The 20,869-nt window shown below is 42.7% G+C and overlaps 1 protein-coding gene and 1 pseudogene across 1 annotated transcript in view; both read right to left on the bottom strand.

Annotated features, from left to right (window-relative positions):
* LOC124781209 (scoloptoxin SSD14) overlaps positions 1 to 20,869 on the bottom strand; it is a 534,282-nt gene that overhangs the window by 468,990 nt on the left and 44,423 nt on the right. The window lies entirely within an intron of this gene.
* On the bottom strand, positions 10,379 to 10,496 carry LOC124727260 (annotated as a pseudogene).

The following is a 20,869-nucleotide window of genomic DNA, read 5'->3' as shown; positions in this document are numbered from 1 at the left end:
TTCTTCCCAGAAAATGAAAATTTGCACTTTAAATTGAACGAGATTGAAAGCAGCCAATAGTGCGGAATGAAACACTTCGTTTCAAATAAACTAACTGCCTCACCCGAAAAAAATTAATAGAAGCAAATTTCTCTACAAAACAGACAGAAATAGCTTCATTAAGACATTAATGGTTGATTGCTAATAACGTGGAACTAATATAAAATCAGAAAATTGAAACTACTAACTTATTTTGGTCTTTGATGGGTATGAGAATGTACTGGGTGATCAAAAAGTCAGTATAAATTTGAAAACTGCATAAATCATGGAATAATGTAGATAGAGAGGTACAAATTGACACACATGCTTGGAATGGCATGGGGTTTTATTAGAAAAAAAACCGTTCAAAGAATGTCCGACAGATGGCGCTTCATCTGATCAGAATAGCAATAATTAGCATAACAAAGACAAAGAAGAGATGATGTTCTTTACAGGAAATGCTCAATATGTCGACCATCATTCCTCAAGAATAGCTGTAGTCGAGGAATAATGTTGTGAACAGCACTGTAAAGCATGTCTGGAGTTACGGTGGGGCATTGGCGTCGTCTTGCAGCATCCCTAGAGATGTTGGTCGATCACGATACACTTGGGACTTCAGGTAACCCCAAAGCCAATAATCGCACGGACTGAGGTCTGGGGACCTGGGAGGCCAAGCATGACGAAAGTGGCGGCTGAACACACGATCATCAAACGACGCGCGCAAGATATCTTTTACCCGCCATCTGTCGGATATTTTGTGAACTTTGTTTTTTTTTTCGGCTATAATAAAACCCTAAGTCATTCCAAGCATGTGTGTCAATTTTTACCTCTCTACCTACATTATTCCGTAGTTTATTAAGTTTTCAAATTTATACTGACTTTTTTGATCACCCTGTATATTAATTCACTTGATGGCTCCCGGCCACAGAAATCTGTTTTGATTTCATTTGACGTGAGAGCTGTAAATGAAGACACGAAACATATACAAGGATCACGTGGGGAAGGACCCCCCCTGCCCCCCACTATAACTCAGCTTGCTCTGCGCGTGCGCGAATTTGTCAGCTTGGCCGCGCCAGAAAATTTTTTCCGGCTAGCTTCCGGCTGCTTGCTGCTACTGCTCATACAGCAAACAGCCACGCTTCAAGTAGCCAGAAGCGGGAGGAAGGCACTGCTCATACGCGGATTCAGCTCTGCGCATGCGCACGAGCCCGCTGGAAACTGCTCATACGAACCGGCTGTCTCGACAGCCTCAGCAGATATCGTCGGCTGCGGCTGTGCGCTGAGTGGGCAGTAGCAGGGCTACCCGCGTGTAGCTCCGCGGTGTGGAATGCGCGCCGGCGCTCCTGGAACGCAGCGGGCGCGCGGCATTTCGCCCGCAGGCAGCCGCACGACGCGTCAGCACAGCCGCCGCGTCCTAACGGGGGCGAACCGCAACAAGCCGCGTGGGCACGCGCGATGTCACTGGGCGCCCACCACTCTGCCGGCCTCCGGACAACCACTCGCAATTCACTGTCACGAATGTCGTCTCAATCTCTAAGCCACGTACAGCAAGTGTTCTACAGGGTGGCGCACGAAATGTGTTACCAATTGTTTCTGTCACAATTTACGACGCACCTTAAATATCCCGCTGGGATCTCTACAGCAGTACCAGCAGGGCTTGGAAAAACAAATGAGTTACGAAATGACGTGCAATTCACGATACTGCCGCTAGGAGACTAGTAAGCAGCAATGGCTGACAATGGAAGACTGGCGACACAGCAACGATCGGCAATTGTTTTACTTTTTCATGAAACGATCCCACCGAAGGAATAAAGTGCCAGCCGTTTGTGCCAGCGTTGACACTTGCATCTACCTGTTTTTGAATATTATCTTCAAACGCTCTGCTCCCAGATCCCAGTCCATTATTTAAGTACGACCTGGCTGGACAGTACTAATGTCAACGTTGGCTTCAATCGTCCCGTTCAAGCACAATGGCCGGGTTTTCTCTGTGTATATACCGATGGCTCCAAAATTCCGCAAGAAGAGTGTACAGGATGCGCTTTTTTCTGCCCTCAGATCCAGATCCGCAAAACCTTCAAACTGCCTACGAGCACTTCTATTTTTACGGCGGAGACAGTGGCAGTTTTGGAGGCACTTAAGTTTGTCTCTAGCACTTACTTCCCCAAGATATTGATAGTATCTGACTCGCAAAGCGTTCTTAAAAACATTCAGTACAGTCGATGGAACAAAACAACCAACAGTTATATCTTGGATGTGATATCTGAATACATTCGCAGCACACGCACGGGCCGGACGATCCCTTTGTTGTGGGTACCTTCCCACTCTGGTATCCTGTATAATGATGAAGTTGATGCATTAGCTAAACAAGCGGCAACCTTAGGCACCGTCCTGGATCTGCACCTTCCTTATACAGATTACTTACGTGAAATCAAAGATCACGCAAGACAACAATGGCAGGAAATGTGGAACGTTTCTCAACAGACAAAAGGCGGTTATTACGCAGTGCTACAACTTCGGATTCCTTCACAGCCGTGGTTCATGAGGACACATCTAGACCGATCCACGATTTCTATCATCATAAGACTCCGCTTCAATCATGCCTCTTTCCCACAACATCTACATCGCATCAACGTTTGCAGTTCACCAGCGTGTGAGTGTGATCCTGAGTCGGAAGTTTATGTCAACCACATCTTATTTATGTGCCCCAGATTTGACCGTGAACGGTTGGTCTTTCTGAAGACATTGCTGGGTATGGGCTACCATCTTCCTCAATCAGCTTCTTCTCTTTTGTGTACTAAAGACGTTCGTCTATATAAAGTGATAGTTAACTTCGTCGAGAGTACTGGTCACAATCTGTAAGTTTTAATGGTGTACGTAAATTATAAATATGTCTTGCTGATGAAGATATTTCAGAATTGGTGTGAATTGTAAGCCAAGGCACTTTTAATTATTTTCCAATTCAATTCAATTTCTAAACATTATGTACAAACCTGTAACAGTTAAATTAAGTACACAGTCAAAGGCCAAATAAAAAAAAAGCCTTGTTGTGACTCAGGGGCGTTTTCGACAACAATTTAACACACGATGGGTCCCTTGCAAGAAGACCATCCACAAGTTGTACGATAAATTTGTGCAGGAAGGAACAGTATTGGAAGCGAAGCGACCTCGGCCTAAACCTGTTTGTTCGCCGGAGAATATTGAAGCGGCACTAGTTGCTGTACAGAGAAGTCCCGGGAAATCGTGTTGAAAGGCAGCAGTGCAACTGGGAATATCCAGACGCTGCGTTCAACGCATTTTTAAAAGTGACCTCCATATGTACCCATACAAGATAACCTGTGCACAGAAGCTCACTGAAGAACACGAGCAGCAGAGACTACTGTTTCCTCAGTGGGCGGAGGATAGGGAAGAAACTCTCAACAACGTTTGGTTTTCAGACGAGGCACATATTCATTTAGACGGTGTGGTTAACAAACAAAATGTACGCTTTTGGGCCACTGCAAACCCACAAGTGCTTCATGAACGACAACATTATGCTCCGAGGATTACAGCGTGGGTAGCAATTACCAGTCATGGACTAATTGGACCCTTTTTCTTTCAAGAAACTGTGAACAGCGAGCGTTATTTGAGCATGCTTCGCAATAGCTTCATTCCACAGCTTCTTGCTACTGCCTTGCCCTTCAACACGCAGTGGTTCATGCAAGATGGAGCAAGGCCAGATACTGCAAACATTGTGTTGGAGTTTTTACACGAGCATTTCGACATGCGGATCATTTCACTCAGGTTTCCAGGTCGGTTCAATGACGGACAAATTTGGCCCCCCAGTAGTCCAGACCTCAATCCATGTGACTTTTCTTTGTGGGTACCTGAAGGAAAAAATTTTCCCGAAACGTCCACGTGATTTAATGGATCTCAGAAGACGTATTCTTCAAGCTTGCAGTGAAATTACGGAAGACATGTGCCGTAGGGCAATGACTAACTTCAGCGTTCGTTTGAAGGAAGTTAGGAAACGAAATGGTGGACATATTGAGAATGTGCTGAGTTAGAACAAATCTCCATGGACGGCTCTTCATTGTAGTATATGTTCCTTTCAGATTGTATTGACAAAGTTTATATTCAAAAACAAAATTGTAACATTTCGTGCGCCACCCTGTACATACAACTGACGTGAGTGCTGGAAACAGGAGCACATCACGGAATCTTGTGATGTGGCTCCCAAACCTGCACACGATTAAAGGCTTATATTGTTGACGTCAATCTATTGTACAATTATGGAACATTTTTATGTTCGAGAATTGTGAAGTTTTTGGAGAATGAAAATCTTTACGAGAATCGGCATGAATCCCGCCAGTAGAGATCTTGGGAAATTAAGCTCGCTCTGTTCCTCCGAGAGATGAGTAGACAATGACGGTCAGCTTAAAGCCGTATTCCCCGACTGCTGAAAGTCATCTGACGCTGTTCCGCGCTAACGCTTATTGAAAATATATATACACCGGGTGATCAAAAAGTCAGTATAAATTTGGAAACTGAATAAATAAAGGAATAATGTAGATAGAGAGGTACAAATTGACACAAGCTTGGAATGACATGGGGTTTTATTAGAACAAAAAAAAAAAAAAAAATAAAAAAAAATACAAAAGTTCAAAAAATGTCCGACAGATGGCGCTTCATCGGATCAGAATAGCAATAATTAGCATAACAAACTAAGACAAAGCAAAGATGATGTTCTTTACAGGAAATGCTCAATATGTCCACCATCATTTCTCAACAATAGCTGTAGTCGAGGAATAATGTTATGAACAGCACTGTAACGCATGTCCGGAGTTATGGTGAGGCACTGGCGTCGGATTTTGTCTTTCAGCATCCCTAGAGATGTCTGTCGATCACGATACACTTGCGACTTCAGGTAACCCCAAAATCCAATAATCGCATGGACTGAAGTCCGGGGACCTGGGAGGCCAAGCATGACGAAAGTGGCGGCTGAGCACACGATCATCACCAAACGACGCGCGCAAGAGATCTTTCACGCGTCAAGCAATATGGGGGTGGAGCGCTATCCTGCATAAACGTCGTACGTTCCAGCAGGCGTTTATCAGCCAGGCTGGGGATGATGCGATTCTGTAACATATCGGCGTACCTCTCACCCGCCACGGTAGTAGTTGCAAAACGAGAATCACCCATTTCCTCGAAGAAAAACGGCCCGATAACGGTAGATGTGGTAAATCCAACCCATACCGTGCCTTTCTCGTCGTGCAGTGGAGTTTCCACGACAGTTCTAGGATTTTCGGTAGCCCAAATTCTGCAGATTTGGGTGTTGACAGACACTCGGAGCGTGAAATGAGCTTCGTCGGTCCACAACACATTACTCAGCCAATCGTCACCTTCCGCCATCTTTTGAAACGCCCACACCGCAAATGCCCTCCGCTTCAATAAATCGCCAGGTAACAGTTCATGATGATGATGGATTTTGTGCGGATAGCATCGGAGGATACGCCCAAGTGCCAACCAAACAGTGGTGTACGGAATGCCAGTGCGACGTGCGACTGCACGAGCGCTGACTTCCCCGTGCATAGACGAACCCGCTCCACTCTCCATTTCTTCCTGAACTGTCTCAGCAGCATTACGCTCGGTCGGCCACTACGGGGTCTATCGTTTGAACAACCTGAGGCTTCGAACTTCGAAATCATTCTCGTCACAGCTGCATTTGTCAACGGACCTATACCCGTTCGAATCCCCTTCCTATGGCGATAGAATCGTAACGCTGAACTAGCACATTCCCCATTCTGAAAATACAGCTTCACTAAAAGAGTCTTTTCAGGTAACGTCAACATGCTGCGACTGCTGGCGCATCTGATTCTCTCTCTCTCTCTCTCTCTCTCTCTCTCTCTCTTTACAGCTCCTTTTATACACGATTGTCATGCGCAGTTACTGAAGTTTTGCTGTCCAACGCCATCTGTCGGACATTTTGTGAACTTTGGTTTTTTTTTTGGTTCTAATAAAACCCCATGTGTGTCAATTTTTACCTCTATCTAAATTATTCCGTGGTCTATTAAGTTTTCAAATTTATACTGACTTTTTGATCACCCAGTATATATATATTTCACTAGCTTACTGAGCATCGGACCAGTTCCGCGAATGGATTCAAGACTTCCTAAATGGTACAAATGGCCCTGAGCACTATGGGACTTAACATCTGAGGTCATCAGTTCCCTAGAACTACTTAAACCTAACTAACCCAAGGACATCACACACACATATTCATGTCCGAGGCAGAATTCGAACCTGCGACCATAGCAGCAGCGCGGTTCCGGAGTGGAGCGCCTAGAGCCGCTCGGCCACAACGGCCGGCCAAGACTTCCTCGCAGATATAACTCAACACGTCGTTCTTCAAGGAACAAAATCGACAATGTAAGTGCATTTGGCACAGTTGTTAAGAAATTTTATTTGTATGAACACACAAGCTTTCATGCTTACTGGCACTATACATTTTTAATTACAACCAATTAAATATTTTTAACAAGATTACAAATATTCCTGTTTTCAAAAAATGTATCAGAACGAAATTAACGCAGTTTTGTACAAATTTTGATATGCCATTATTGCAAATATCTGTGGAATATAATTTTGATGTCTTCTTTCGCTGTATTTTAGCAGCTCCAAGTAACTGTGGAAAAAAAATGCGCCAATTTTAGGGCTTTTCTTTTACGTAAATGCCTTACTTTTGTATTAAATGAAAATTCCTTCCATAGGATAGTTCATTATAGTATTGAGTAGTTACATTCCAAAATTAAGTACTCTAAATTCAGTACTTTGTACGGAAAAGGTACATAAAGGTTACAAAATTCAACTTACGCGAGACCCGAATCAAAGATTTCATGGTGTTTGTATAAGGCCTTACCTTCTTTGGGTGAGCTAGTGCAAAAAACACGCATACTCCTTTTCATCCTAAAGCAGACTTTTCTTTACTTGTCTTCTTCAGTTAATCTGTTTTTCGAATTGTGTGGCAATAATGTGAGCTGCAGGAGTTCTCCCGTTATCGATTTTTCTTCAATACAGACAGTGTAAAGCACCTGGATGAAATACAAGTCTTTGTAGAGTTCATAGTCTGCCCTGCCAAAATTATTACACTTTAAACTTTACTCCTTTGCAACAACTTGTAAACATACACCACCACAACAGAAAAAAATGCGATACAGTTACAGAGATGCTATTCCACAGACTTCATGTACTACACAAACATTTCTCGCGTGGTGATTACATAAAACTGGAAGAAAATGCCGCAGGAGTAAATAATATGACGACGTGCAGAACCAGAAAGGGATGGGGTCTAATGCAGGCTTTTGCTAATTATTTTATCACACTTAGGAGTGGCATTGGAACGTAGTATTCATGTACTGAGTTTTCAGTACCTTGTGAAGAACCAATAAAAAATGTTTCACAGTTTTGTTCGCTTTCATGTATGTCCCACCTTTAGGCTATTCGCAGACCATGTGATTATCTACAAGAAGTTAGCAACGCCAGAAGACAGTAACGATTTGCGAAAGGACCAACAGAGGACGAGGAATGGTGTAGGGACTGGCAGTTGACCCTAATAGCCAATAAATGTAACATACTGCGGACACACAGCAAAAGAAATCCAATACTGAAAAAAATATTGATGACAAATTCCTGGAAACAGTAACTACAACAAAATCTCTAGGCCTATCCATCCGGAGGTATCGCAAGTGGAATGACCACACAAAACAAGTAGTAGGAATACGAGATGCCTGACTGAAATTCATAGGAAGAATCAGGGCACTTGCTCTAACGATTCTTGAGTACTTTTTATCAATCTGCGACCATTACCTGGTACGACTGATAGAACAGAAGAACCAACGGAGAGCGTTGAATAGATCAATTATTCAAAAACAGTCTTAATCGCATTTATTATTATACCGCCAACCGGTTCCAACCCGACGTCGGGGTCATCTCCTGAGCGTTTACACTGTGAAATTATAGATATTCGTCAGAAAGACTCCATTACACAACAGCTAAAATTAGGTAAATTTAAAATATGTTACCCATTGGTCGACTGCTGGTGGTGTCACTCCTGTCTACATAACAGCAGGAGACTATGGGATACCAACCTTGCGTATGGGCTTAAATAGCGTGCTGAGATCACGTGAATAGACGGCAACACCCCCAGCGGCGATCAACGGCATTTAATACAGTTTCTTATATGCAATTACTAGTCACCTTGGTTTAACATAAATTTAAGTGACAGTAAATAACAGAAAAGGGAACCATTCCATTTAAAAAGAGTTACAATTATAGTGTTAATTATAAAATAGTAACATATGTTCCGTAGTCAACTCGTAAAATTCGTAAAAGTATATTACATTATTTGCCGTAATATAAAGTAAAACAATATGTGACACACAAAAACTGGTGTCGTCTTGTATTGTAATATATCTATTCGTACACTTACGTAGAAAACATTTGAGTCAATTTGCTAAAACGGCTAAAATGAAAGGACTAAACGCCCTCTACTCCTTGTGGTGAGCACGCCGTTGCCATGGATTACAAAGCGTATATCAGGCGCCCTCTAGTCTGTGTAGCGAGGACGCCGTCGTCATGATAGCAGCTGGTGTGTTCGTATGGTGTTATCTTTGCCCTGGCCACGGCGTCCATTGCCGTGGTAGCGGTATGTCATGGCTCTTCATCCACAGAGAAGGTGTCACTTATTTGAGGTTATGGGAATCTCGACAATCAAGAATAACCTCAAAAATCTAAAGATAGGATAAAAGTTTACGACACGTTTGTAGTACCCATTACAGGAATTAAAGTATTAAAATAATAAAAGGAAAAGTAGCAACATTTTCTACAAATAATATTTTCGAATAGCTCGAAATTTTTTTTATTGTGACTCTCTATTTGTTCATTCAGCATCGCTGCCGAATTCCGTTTATCATGTATAAAAAATTTCCAGGCTCTCTAGAATATCCATCATAGGTCCTTTCTGGTTGCGTGCAGTATCTTCAGATTTTCCCTTATATTGATTTCTGCATGTTTTTCCAGATCTAAATGCTGTCCGAAGAGTGGTTTATTACGTACTGTTTTAGTAGTATGTTCTTTAAACCTGGTATTAAAACTTCTCCCTGTTTGCCCGATGTAAATTTTGCTACAATGATTCAAATGGCTCTGAGAACTATGGGACTTAACTTCTGAGTTCATCAGTCCCCTAGAACTTAGAACTACTTAAACCTAACTAACCTAAGGACATCACACACATTCATGCCCGAGGCAGGTTTTTAACCTGCGATCGTAGCGGTCGCACGGTTCCAGACTGTAGCGCCTAGAACCGCTTGGCCACCCCGGCCGTCTTTTGCTACAATCTTTACATGTCAATTTATAAATTCCTGATTTAGCAGGCATCTTGTTTTTAACATCTCCTATACTATGCCTAAGACTTATAGCTATGGTATTTGTAGAGAAAGCAATCGTAACATCCAAATTCTTGAATAGTTTGTTTATCTTATCTGATGTGGTCCCCATACACAGCATCTTCGCAAAAGTTCTCTTTTCGGGTATTTTCGCCTGTCTGACGTGTATTTTCTGTTGAATCGTCTCTACTATATTTGCGTTATAGCCATTAGATATCGCAGTTTGCTTTAATATGTTAATCTCCTTCTGTCTCTGTTCCGGTATCAGTGGTATTCTATTCAACCTATGTATCATTTTGAAGAAGAAAGCATTTTTATATGTATTTGGGTGGCATGACTTTGCAGGGATAATGGTATCTGTAGTGGTAGGCTTCCGATAGATGCCAAAGTTGTGGTCTCCATTATCGTTAAAAATAGTTAGGTCTAAGTAATTTATAGATTTATGTTGTTCATGTTCAACCGTGAAAGTAAGTTTTCGGTGGGTGCTGTTCAACATTTCCATCAAATTATTTATCTGCTCTATTGTACCGTCAAATAATATTAGAATGTCATCAACATATCGCTTATAGTATATAGTTTTCTGGCGTATGCACGGATGACCTTCCAAAAACATAACTTCTTTATTATTGACGAAAATGTCGGCTATCATTCCTGCCAGTGAATTGCCCATAGCCAGGTATAAAATCTTGAATACCAATGTTCCGGTGGCAGAAACAATCGAAATTATTAAAGCACTCAAAGCACTCCGTCTTCAGGCCACGAGTAGCCTACAGGGACCATCCGACCGCCGTGTCATCCTCAGATGAGGATGCGGATAGGAGGGGCGTGGGGTCAGCACACCGCTCTTCCGGCCGTTATGATGGTATTCTTGACCGAAGCCGCTATTATTCGGTCGAGTACCTCCTCGATTGGCATCACGGGGCTGAGTGCACCCCGAAAAATGGCAACAGCGCATGGCGGCCTGGATGGTCACCCATCCAAGTGCCGGCCAGGCCCAACAGCGCTTAACTTCGGTGATCTCACGGGAACCGGTGTGTCCACTGCGGCAAGGCCGTTGCCGAAATTATTAGAGAACACCTTATACACCATAAGGTCCTTAATTACGATGAAATGACTGAATTAATGAATCTTCTTGAGACAACCTTAAGTTGTAACTATTTTTCGTTTAATGATCAGATATATCAGCAGGAAGACGGCCTGGCTATGGGCAGTTCACTGGCAGGAACGATAGTCGACATTTTCGTCAATAATAAAGAAGTTATGTTTTTGAAAGGTCATCCGTGCATACGCCAGAAAATTATATACTATTAGCGATTATTTAAGCCCATACGAAGGGCTAGTATCGCATAGTTTCCTGCCGTTATGTAGGCAGAAGTGACACCACCAGCAGTCGACCAATGGGTAACATATTTTAAATTTACGTAATTTTAGCTGTTGTATAATGGAGTCTTTCTGACGGATATCTATAATTTCACAGTGTAAATGCCCAGAAGACGACCCCTACGTCGGGTTGAAACCGGTTGGCGGTATAATAATAATAATAATAATAATAATAATAATAATAAAGGCAATTAACATCGTTTTTGAATAATTGATTAATCATACTAATCGCTGCTTCATCTCCACAACCATATTGTCCAAAAATCGTTGAATGGATGCTCACAAACTCCAGCGGCAGACGTTAGAAGAGAGGCGCTCTGCATCACGGAGAAGTTTGTACTGAAATTTTGCGAGAGCACTTTCCGGGTAGAGTAGCACGACATATTACTTCCCCCTACACTGAAGCGCCAAAGAAACTGGTATAGACATGCGTATTCAAATACAGAGATATGTAAACAGGCAGAACACGGCGCTGCGGTCAGACGTGTCTGACGCAGTTGTTACGTCGGTTACTGCTGATACAACGGCAAGTTATCAAGATTTCAGTGACTTTGAACGTGGTGTTACAGTCGGCGCACGAGCGATGGGCCGCAGCGTCTCCGAGGTAGCGATAAAGTGCGGATTTTCCCGTACGACCATTTCACTCACGACTGCACCATGAATATCAGGAATCCGGTAAAAAATCAAATCTTGGACATCGCTGTGGCCGGAAAAAGATGCTGCAAGAACGGGACCAACGACGACCGAAAAGAATCGTTCAACGTGACAGAAGCGTAACCCTTCCGCAAATTGCTGCAGATTTCAATGCTGGGCCATCATCAAGTGTCGGTGCGAACCATTCAGCGAAACTTCATTGATAAGGGCTTTCGAAGCCGAAGGCCCATTCCTGTACCCTTGATGATTGCAGACACAAAGCTTTATGCCTCGCCTGGACACGTCAACACTGACTCTGGACCTTTGATGACTGGGACCATGTTGTCTGGTCGGATGAGTCTCGTTTCAAGTTTTATCGAGCGGATGGACGTGTACGGACAACCGCATGAATCCATGGACCCTCAAATTCAGCAGGGGATAGTTGAAGTTGGTGGAGGCTCTGTAATGGTGTGAGGCGATGCAGTTGGAGTGATATGGAACTTCTGACAGGTCTAGATACTACTCCGATGGGTGACAATTACGTGAGTATCCTGTCTGATCACGTGCATCCATTCATATCCATTGTGGATTCTGACTGACTCTGGCAATTCCAGTAGGACAATGCGACACCATACGTCCAGCATTACTACACAGTTATTCCAAGAACAATCTTCTGAGTTTAAAACACTTCCGCTGGCCACCAAACTCCCCAGACATGAACATTGTTCAGCATATCTGTGATACCTTGCAACGTGCTATTCAGAAGAGACTTCCACCCCCGCGTACTCTTACGGATTTATGGACAGCCCTGCAGGATTCATGGCGTCAGTGCCCTCCACACTACTTCAGAAATTAGTCGACTCCATGCCGAGTCGTGTTGCGGCACTTCTGCGTGCTCCCGGGGACCCTACAAGATATTAGGCCGGTGTACCAGCTTCTTTGGCTCTTCAGTGTATATACGTCTCGCGAAATCGGCACGGCGAAAAAATTCTGGAAAATACAGCTAACACAGAGGCTTACCGACAATCTTCCTTCACTAGCACCATTCGGGAATGCAAAAGGGAATGGGGATCAGTTGGTGGTACCTCAAGTACGCTCCGCCACACTCCGATTGGTGGCTTGCGGAGTATTGACGTAGTTTCGATGCAGAAACATTCTACTGCACTCCACAAGCCACCTTACAGTCACTTCCTCCTTCCTGTTTAGTGAATGAAAGACAAGATTATCGAGTGTAGAACCAGGTTTGTGTCTGAATTGAAGACTTACTAGGATGTAGAACTCGACACGTTATACTTAACGGAACAGAGCAGGACTTAAAAGAAAAATCGAGACACGCTCATAGGATTTATCGACGTGGAATGATGCAAAATATTTGGAATTCTGAGAAAAATGGGAGTAAGCTATGGGGAAAGGTGGGTACTAAGCAATACATACAAGAATCCATATGGAAAAATATGAATGGGATACCAAGAAAAAGGTACTCTGATAAGACAGGGTATAAGACAGGAGTGTCGTCTTTCTCCCCTACTGTTCAATCTATACATCAAAGAAGCATTGATGGAAATAAATGAAAGCTTCAAGAGTGGGATTCAGATTCACGGTGAAAGAATACCAATAATAAAATTTGCTGATTACATTGCTCTCCTCAGTGGAAGTGAGGAACAATTACACGATCTGTTGATTGATGGAATGAACACAAAACGGACTGAGAGTAAACTGAACAAGAGAGTAATGAGGAGTAGAAGAAATGAGATTAGCGATGAATTTAACATCAATTTTGGTAACGACGAAGTAGACGATGTGAAGGAATTCTGCCATTGTGGAAGCAAAATAACACACGAGAGACGACACTGGGGGGGGGGGGGGGGGATATAAAAAGCAGTTCTGGTCAAGGGAAGCCATGTTCGTGTGACTGATTTGTTGTTGGTATGACTCTGTTTGTTGTACAGAATTGAATATATTGCTTTTTCCTCAATTTTTAGGGATAGGTCGTTTTCAGACGACCATTTAATAATTCACTGTGAAATATTACTAACAGTCTCTTCTGTTGCTTTCTCTCCAATCGTATTTATTTAAGGCAAGAATTGTCTGAAAAAAGTACCTATTCTGCTTGTTGAATGTTAACTGGAAGGTCATTCACATATATAAGGAACAGGAGTGGACCCAAAATTAAAACCTGTGCGACTCCCTTGGTGATTCTCACCAATCACTAACATTATCTTCCCTTTCAACACCGTCTGAATTATTCAGCGCTGCTTTTTGCCTTTTGTTTGTTAAGTATGATTCAAACAAGTTGTGTGTAAAGTGATCAGTCGAATAAAACTTACGGTTTAGTAAGAGTGTAACATGATGTACAGAATCAAACACGTCGGAGAGATCACGAAAAATACCAACTGGTGATATTTTTTTATTCAAAACTTGTAATAAACTGTTCCTATATAAATGTGAGACTACTCTTGAGTGCATTACTTTTCCGAACATTTTGGAAAAATATATCACTAAGGTAATTGGACGATAATCATTTAAATCTTTCTTGTCGCCTTCCTTACAAACAGGCTTGACAACTGCATATTTTAACCTGTCTAGAAAAATTCCCTGTGGCACTGATCAGCCAGGACATTATCATCATCGATCTACTATCGATATAAATCCGTGCAGACGATAGCAGCGCCACCAGGTGAGGAATGACTGCTAGTCAGACACACGCACGATGCGTACTGTCCGTGTGTAGAATGGGGAAGGCGCGCGATGAATCAAAGTCTGACCGAGGGAAGATTGTCATGGCCCGGAGAATAGGCACGAACGTTTCGGAAACTGCACGATTTGTCGGGTGTTTGAGGAATGCTGTGGTGAGTGTCTTCAACACGTGGCGAAACCAAGGCGAATCCACGTCCAGACGTTGTAGGGTTGCGCGGCCACCCCTTATTACAGAAGTCGGACGTCGTAGGCTGAACACATTGATAAAATAGGACAGGCGGCGAACCCTGGTAGAACTAACATCAGAATCTGATGCTGGACAGAGTACAAGAGTGTCTGAACACACAGCGCACCGAACATTCCTAACGATGCACCGCCGCAGCCGACGACCCCTGCATGTGCCAATGTTAACACCACATCGGCATGTACGACAAATGGGCACGTAACCATCAGCACTGGACGTTGTCGAAGTAACAGAGCGTTGTGTGATATGATGAACCCCGGTATCTTCTTCATCATGCGATGGGAGGGCGAGAATCTGTCATCTTCAAGGGGATCAGATACTTGACGCCTGTACTGCGTGACGGAGACAAGCTGGCGGTGGCTCCATTATGTGCTGGGGAACACTCACGAAGGCATCCATGGCTCTAGTGGAGCTCGTGCAAGGCACTTGCCTGCCAAGGAGTATTGTATAATGATTGCTGACTACGTACACCCCTTAATGACGACCGTGATTTTCGATGGCAGTAACATTTTTCAGCAAGATAATGCGCTGTGCCAAAAGGCCAGAAGTGTGACGGAGTGGTTCGAGGTGGCGAGTTCCAAGTGATGAGCTGCCCCCCCCCCCTCCTCCGCCACTCGCTATGTCTTGACTTGAGCGTGCAGATATGGCGCCAAGTCTCTCCAGCGACCTACCATGCGGCCTCACTGCTTCCATGCCACGACGCGTCGCCCCTATTATCCGTGCCAAGGGTGGACATACCGGCTATCAGGTTGATGGTTGTAATGTTCTGGCTGATCAGTGTATTTCAGTAAGGCATTACTTATTGAGTTAGAATTACTTTTCAGAATTCTGTTTGAAATTCCATCAGTACCATATGAGCCTTTGTCTTTTAGAATTTTTACAATTCTAAATTAAAATTAATTGAAACCCGCAGCTGCCGACAGGTGTTGTTGATATACCTCGATGGGGACAGCTGAAAATGTGTACCCCGACCGGAGCCCGAACCCAGGATCTCCTGCTTACAAGGCACACGCTCTATCCATCTGAGCCACCGAGGACACAGATGAATAACGCGACTGCTGAGAACACTTACTATCTTCAAATATAGTTAAATGGATACCCGGCCATTGACCTTCTTCTGTGTAAATACGCACAGGTTGCCCGAAATCTTACAGGAATCGTCACCTAAGTGTGCGCGAGTAATGAGTGGATGGGCAAATATCTATTAGGAACATTACCTATGTAGATTGTGGACAATTGGGAATGTGGGTCTCACGAGAAGCGAGCAAGGGATAAGTCCCTGCAGTCGCGCAATTCATCTGTGTCCTCGGCGGCTCAATGGATAGAGCGTCTGCCATGTAAGCCGAAAATTCTGGGTTCGGGTCCCGGTCGGGGCACACATTTTCAGTTGTACCCATCGAGGTATATCGACACCTGTCGGCAGCTGAGGGTTTCAATTATCATTTTTTCTAGAGAAGCTGGACGGTCATCAATGGTATCTGTTCTTTCGAGAACAGTTACTACATAATTTACAATTCTATTAATTTCAGTTGAAGATGTTGGTGCTACTTCTGCTTGCTTAAAATTCTTTGGAATACTATTTTTAATCTTTCCTCTTGTTATTCCAACCAAAGCATTTAAGAACCTACTCTTGCTGCTACATTTAAAAAGTGGTTGTTAAAAAGCACTTGCAGTTTGAGAATTACCAGTCACAACATGTCACTTAGTTTAACTGTCATGGTACCTTGTCCACAGAGCCGCTGTACTGTCTCCCATTTGATAGTATCCCAAGTAGTTTTAATCTTATTATCTGCGTTATTAATTTCTATTAAGATGTTATAATTCTGGACAGTTTAATGACTTTCCTTAAATTATAACAGTAGTTTTTGCAGTTTGGAAGTAATTTTGGATCTTGCCTTATACCGGCCTTTATATAAATTCCCCTTGTAATATTATTGGGATTTCCGTCGTATGAAAGCTGTGAGTACCCTTGGAAAGGCATTCACCTGTCTGTATATTAAATGATAAACTTACGAGATGGGACCTATTCTTTGAAAGACATTTGTTTTGTATGATTTACGTAACTGTAAAGATGCGCATCTAGCGCGGACGCTAATACATCGATTGCGCAGTCAAAGAAACATTTTAACGGAAGCTGAACTGAACGTTCCGCTTCGATCTAAATAAAAGATGACAATAAAAACTTTTGTAGATCTTCAGTTTTTATCGTACTTGTAATGTGAAAGCGTAAAGAAGGTCGTCATTAAGCCATATTAGTGAGCGGTCTTGCCAGCGTCAGACAACATTATTAATTAATAAAATTCGAGTAATTTATTGGAAGGTCTCTGTTGGATTACTTTCATGGTAATTTCTTAAATCTGTTGTCATTTACGGCATAAATTCCTCTTCTAAATTTACTGTGGCGTTTCTGACTATCTGGGAGGAGACTGAGTAGTGGAACGTGTTACTTTTACACATAAACAAGAACGATCTGTCGCACTACTACACTTTAAAACACAGTTTATATGTAATTCATGTCACACAGTCTCATACAGAACCTACATCCGCTTTCTTTTATATATTGTATATGATAAGATACTGTCATCCCCCTTCCCTTCTGTGTGAGAGGATGAATGAGCAAATGTGTTTCTAGTTGCATGCTGGATGGTAGCAGACAAGCCTGTCTGCTAGAGAACAGTAGGACCAACGTCGGAACAGGTAGCTACGCTTTCTAAATGCAGAGAGGTTTCTGTTCTTAGTATGGTCCTGTCCATCCCTTGTCATGTTGGTATAGGGAGCTGCCTCTCTGGTCACTTCCGTTTGTATTTGTGAAGCACGCTCGGTAGGAGCCCAGCAGGTCAGTCTGTCCGTGGCGAGCGTCTGAAGTGGTAAGATCTCCGGCTAAGCGCATGTCTGCTAAGTGCGTAGGACAATGGATTTCTTAAGATCAGCCTAACTGAAAATTTAATCACCTTTATTTCAGGTTTAGCTCTAAAATATCTAATGCTATCTTAAATTGCAACGGTTCTAAGCGCTACAGTCTGGAACCGTGCGACCGCTACGGTCGCAGGTTCGAATCCTGCCTCGGGCATGGATGTGTGTGATGTCCTTAGGTTAGTTAGGTTTAAGTAGTTCTAAGTTCTAGGGGACTGATGACCTCAGAAGTTGAGTCCCATAGTGCTCTGAGCCATTTTGCAACGCAGTGTATTTCGAGTGTGAAGTTCAGAATATCTTCCAGTAGTTGCTTTGTCACTACTTTGTGAGTAAAGTGGAACCACGTGTTGATCAGTAACTCTAAGATCATCAATCTTAAATGCGAATGTGCGTGAGATTATAACGTCTCGTCTTGACAATATTTTTCAATATAGCAACTTTTCTTTATGTTCAACCCACGTGGGGTGTACTTTGTGAGACCAGTACCACGTGCTTATACAATTGTTTGACCCATCAGGTTAATAATAAGACGATAGTAACCAGTTCGAGGTTTTTCTTTAGTAAATTGCGTTTCGATGTAATTTATTTTAATTATCAAAATTATTGTGAAGTTACACTCTTTCTGTAAACTAAGTTGACCACGTGAAGCATGTGGTGTAAGCATCAAAGTAGCCATCAGCTATTCTTTTCGGGAAGATTTCACAGAGAGTTAGTATGAATTTAGTATACCAGTGTGTGGTAATTACATGACGGACAGGATTGCGCTACGAACGTAACTTCTTTGGGTATGAATGCAGTGTTGTATGCAGTCTCCCAATCTTGGCCCCATATTTGATGTATTCCGTAAGATTACAAACTCACATTTTCACTATCCTAAATAAGGCACCAGTTTAGTTATGAATCAAGTTTAATATGCTGAAATTTCAATGATCAATGTTAAAATAAATTTCCAAATACAAACTGATTTATTTCTTTTTATTTAAATTCTCTTTTTTATATATATATCACCGGTTGTCGTATGACTATTAAAAGATTATAATTAATGTTAGTCTGGTTGGGAATTTGGTAAGCTAGACTGGATACCTGGTGAAACAGTTGCGCAGTAATGCAAGGTTAACTTCCTCAGATAGCTCACAGCTTTTAACCCGCTTTTATGGTCTTGAATATCAGCACCGCTTACACCTCAAATTAAAGCAACAACGTTACACGTGGCGTCCCTGTTCTGTGATTCCGCTAGACTCTGGAATCTCTGCAACGTTAGATTGCGAGCGTTGTATAATCTTAATTTTTTTTTCCCCTGCAGCGCTCAAACAACTTCTGCGTTGTTTCTGAGCAGACTTTCAAATGATTCACGGCGTTGTTGAGCGGCGTTGTGTTGTTTGTCTTGATGTTTTGTTTTCTATATTTGTGTGGTTTATATGTGTGTGTGTGTTTTTTTCTCGCTTGTAAATTGCACTGTTTCGATCAAAGATAAAAATTTGTTTTGCGTGTGAAAAAGTGCGTAATAGGTTGGGTACCTTTCGTGTAACTGTCGTAATTTTTGGGGGATACATTTATTGTGATTAGTGTGTTGCGTACCGGGTATAAATTGAACGAATGCAGACACGTAACCAAGCTAAAAGTAGGCGGTCCAACAACTTAAGCAACATTGACCAAGGGGATAATTTGATTTCGAATATTAACGCGTCGGACAGTTCCGAGAATGCAATGGGGAATACTTCAGACGAAATGCAAAACAGGACGAACGGGCCCACAGCAGAGCCAGAAATTAATTTGCCTCCTACTAACCAAATTGATTTGGCAGAACTCATGAAAGCCTTATTGCAACAAAATAAAGAAAACGCAGAGAAATCAGAAAAATCGTGCCGAGAACAAAAAGAATCATCTGATAAATCGATCCGCGAGCTAGGCGAACAAATAGACGAAAAACTAATCCAGCAGACAAATAAAGTCGACAAGTCGATGCAGAGAGTGTCCGATGATATCTCACAAAGAATAAACAATCTGGCAAGTGAAATACATAGTGATGTTATGAAAGAATTAGGCCGTTTTGAAAGAATTGAAATATATTTAACTTATTTGTTTTTTTTTTCTTTTATCATACTAGACGCTCTTCCTCTTGCACTGGAATGCAGCCAACTAATAACTGAGGACGTACGGTGCAAGTGCTACTCTGAGATGAAGAGTTTTGAACAGTAGAGGAATTCATGGCGGGTCGTATCGAACTGGGCATACAAACAGAAAAGGCAACACCTAATGAATACACCGGTCCGCGAAATGTGGATGAATATATATCCGTAGACTTCAGCACGAAATGCGGAGTTGCAGAATACGTGGTGACACAGAAAATTCTCGCCCTCCAAGGTGAGTAATTTGCTCTGGTCTTTGTCCTGTGGGTAAGGCCAGGCCAGAGCAGAATTCGCCCACTCGTGTGTGGAGGTGCCCCGTCATGCCACGCCGTGTTTCGCCTCTAACCGCGACGAGTCGCAGGTCTGCGGCCAGCCACGTACTCATGACTTTTTTTGCCCCCAGTGCGGCGGCAGCGGTCGTTGCGCAATCTTTTCGACGACTCCCAATTGTGCGGCCGCAGGGCCCGAGCAGCGGCAAGTGACGCAACACGTCAGAAGTCTGACGTCGCGGTCAGGCAGCCTCGTTCCGATACTGTCAGGGGTGTCGCAACGGAGTCGATTAGAAATCTGCAAACGCCTGCGCGGAGGTCGGCAATAAGTGTGAGGCAGGCAAGCGTGTCTACCGCAAGTTGTGAAGTGTATGCCAATCAAAATTTTTCATCGATAGTCCAGAGAGTGTCGTTAATAATCTGCCAAGCACAATTTTTATTAATTTTCTATATCATTCAGTCATTACGTCTCAAATGTGCACAAAAATGCTCCGGAAGAGCAGCAAGAGAGAGAGAGAGAGAGAGAGAGAGAGAGAGAGAGAGAGAGAGAGACACATCATTGACTCGCTGTGAATATTAATAAACACACAAAACAGAAGTTGGCAAACGTAATCCGGGAGGCACTAGCAGACAAAAATCTCAAACCTAAAATGTATCGGGAGATATCTCGACCTTTCAAAGTACAGCTGTCAGGCAAGAAGATGGTTTATATCCACTTCTTTTCAGCTGTGACATGGAGAAAATTGTAAAATAGGGGAAAGCAATAAAGGCGTTGCTACAAACTGCTAAGCACTTGTGGATGGTTTTTGTTGTACTTTCTGAAAGCCTGACAGATGTAGCAGTGCAAATAAGCGATAGTTAAGAGATGGCCAACATAATGGGCTTAAGAATCTCTACAGAAAAATAAATAAATAAAAACATTACGAGAAATGTAAAAGCTACTCCATAATATTTAATAACAGATATTGCGGAAAATTTTGTACATGGCTGCACGTTCAGAGACAGTGAATAGTTACAATTGAAAGAAAACAGCCCTCGGTCACTATTTTTAATCAATTAACCGGGTTTCAACAATGCTAGGAGTGTATTTCTCAGAATTTAAATCAAATAATGGCCTATAACATGGTCACAGAATTATGACTAAAAACGTATGATACAGAGTGTAAG

The sequence above is a fragment of the Schistocerca piceifrons genome, chromosome 1 (assembly GCF_021461385.2).
Source record: "Schistocerca piceifrons isolate TAMUIC-IGC-003096 chromosome 1, iqSchPice1.1, whole genome shotgun sequence".
NCBI classification, from domain to species: Eukaryota; Metazoa; Arthropoda; class Insecta; order Orthoptera; family Acrididae; genus Schistocerca; species Schistocerca piceifrons.
The sequence above is the reverse complement of the archived record's forward strand: the minus strand, read 5'-3'. Positions and strand labels throughout refer to the sequence as shown.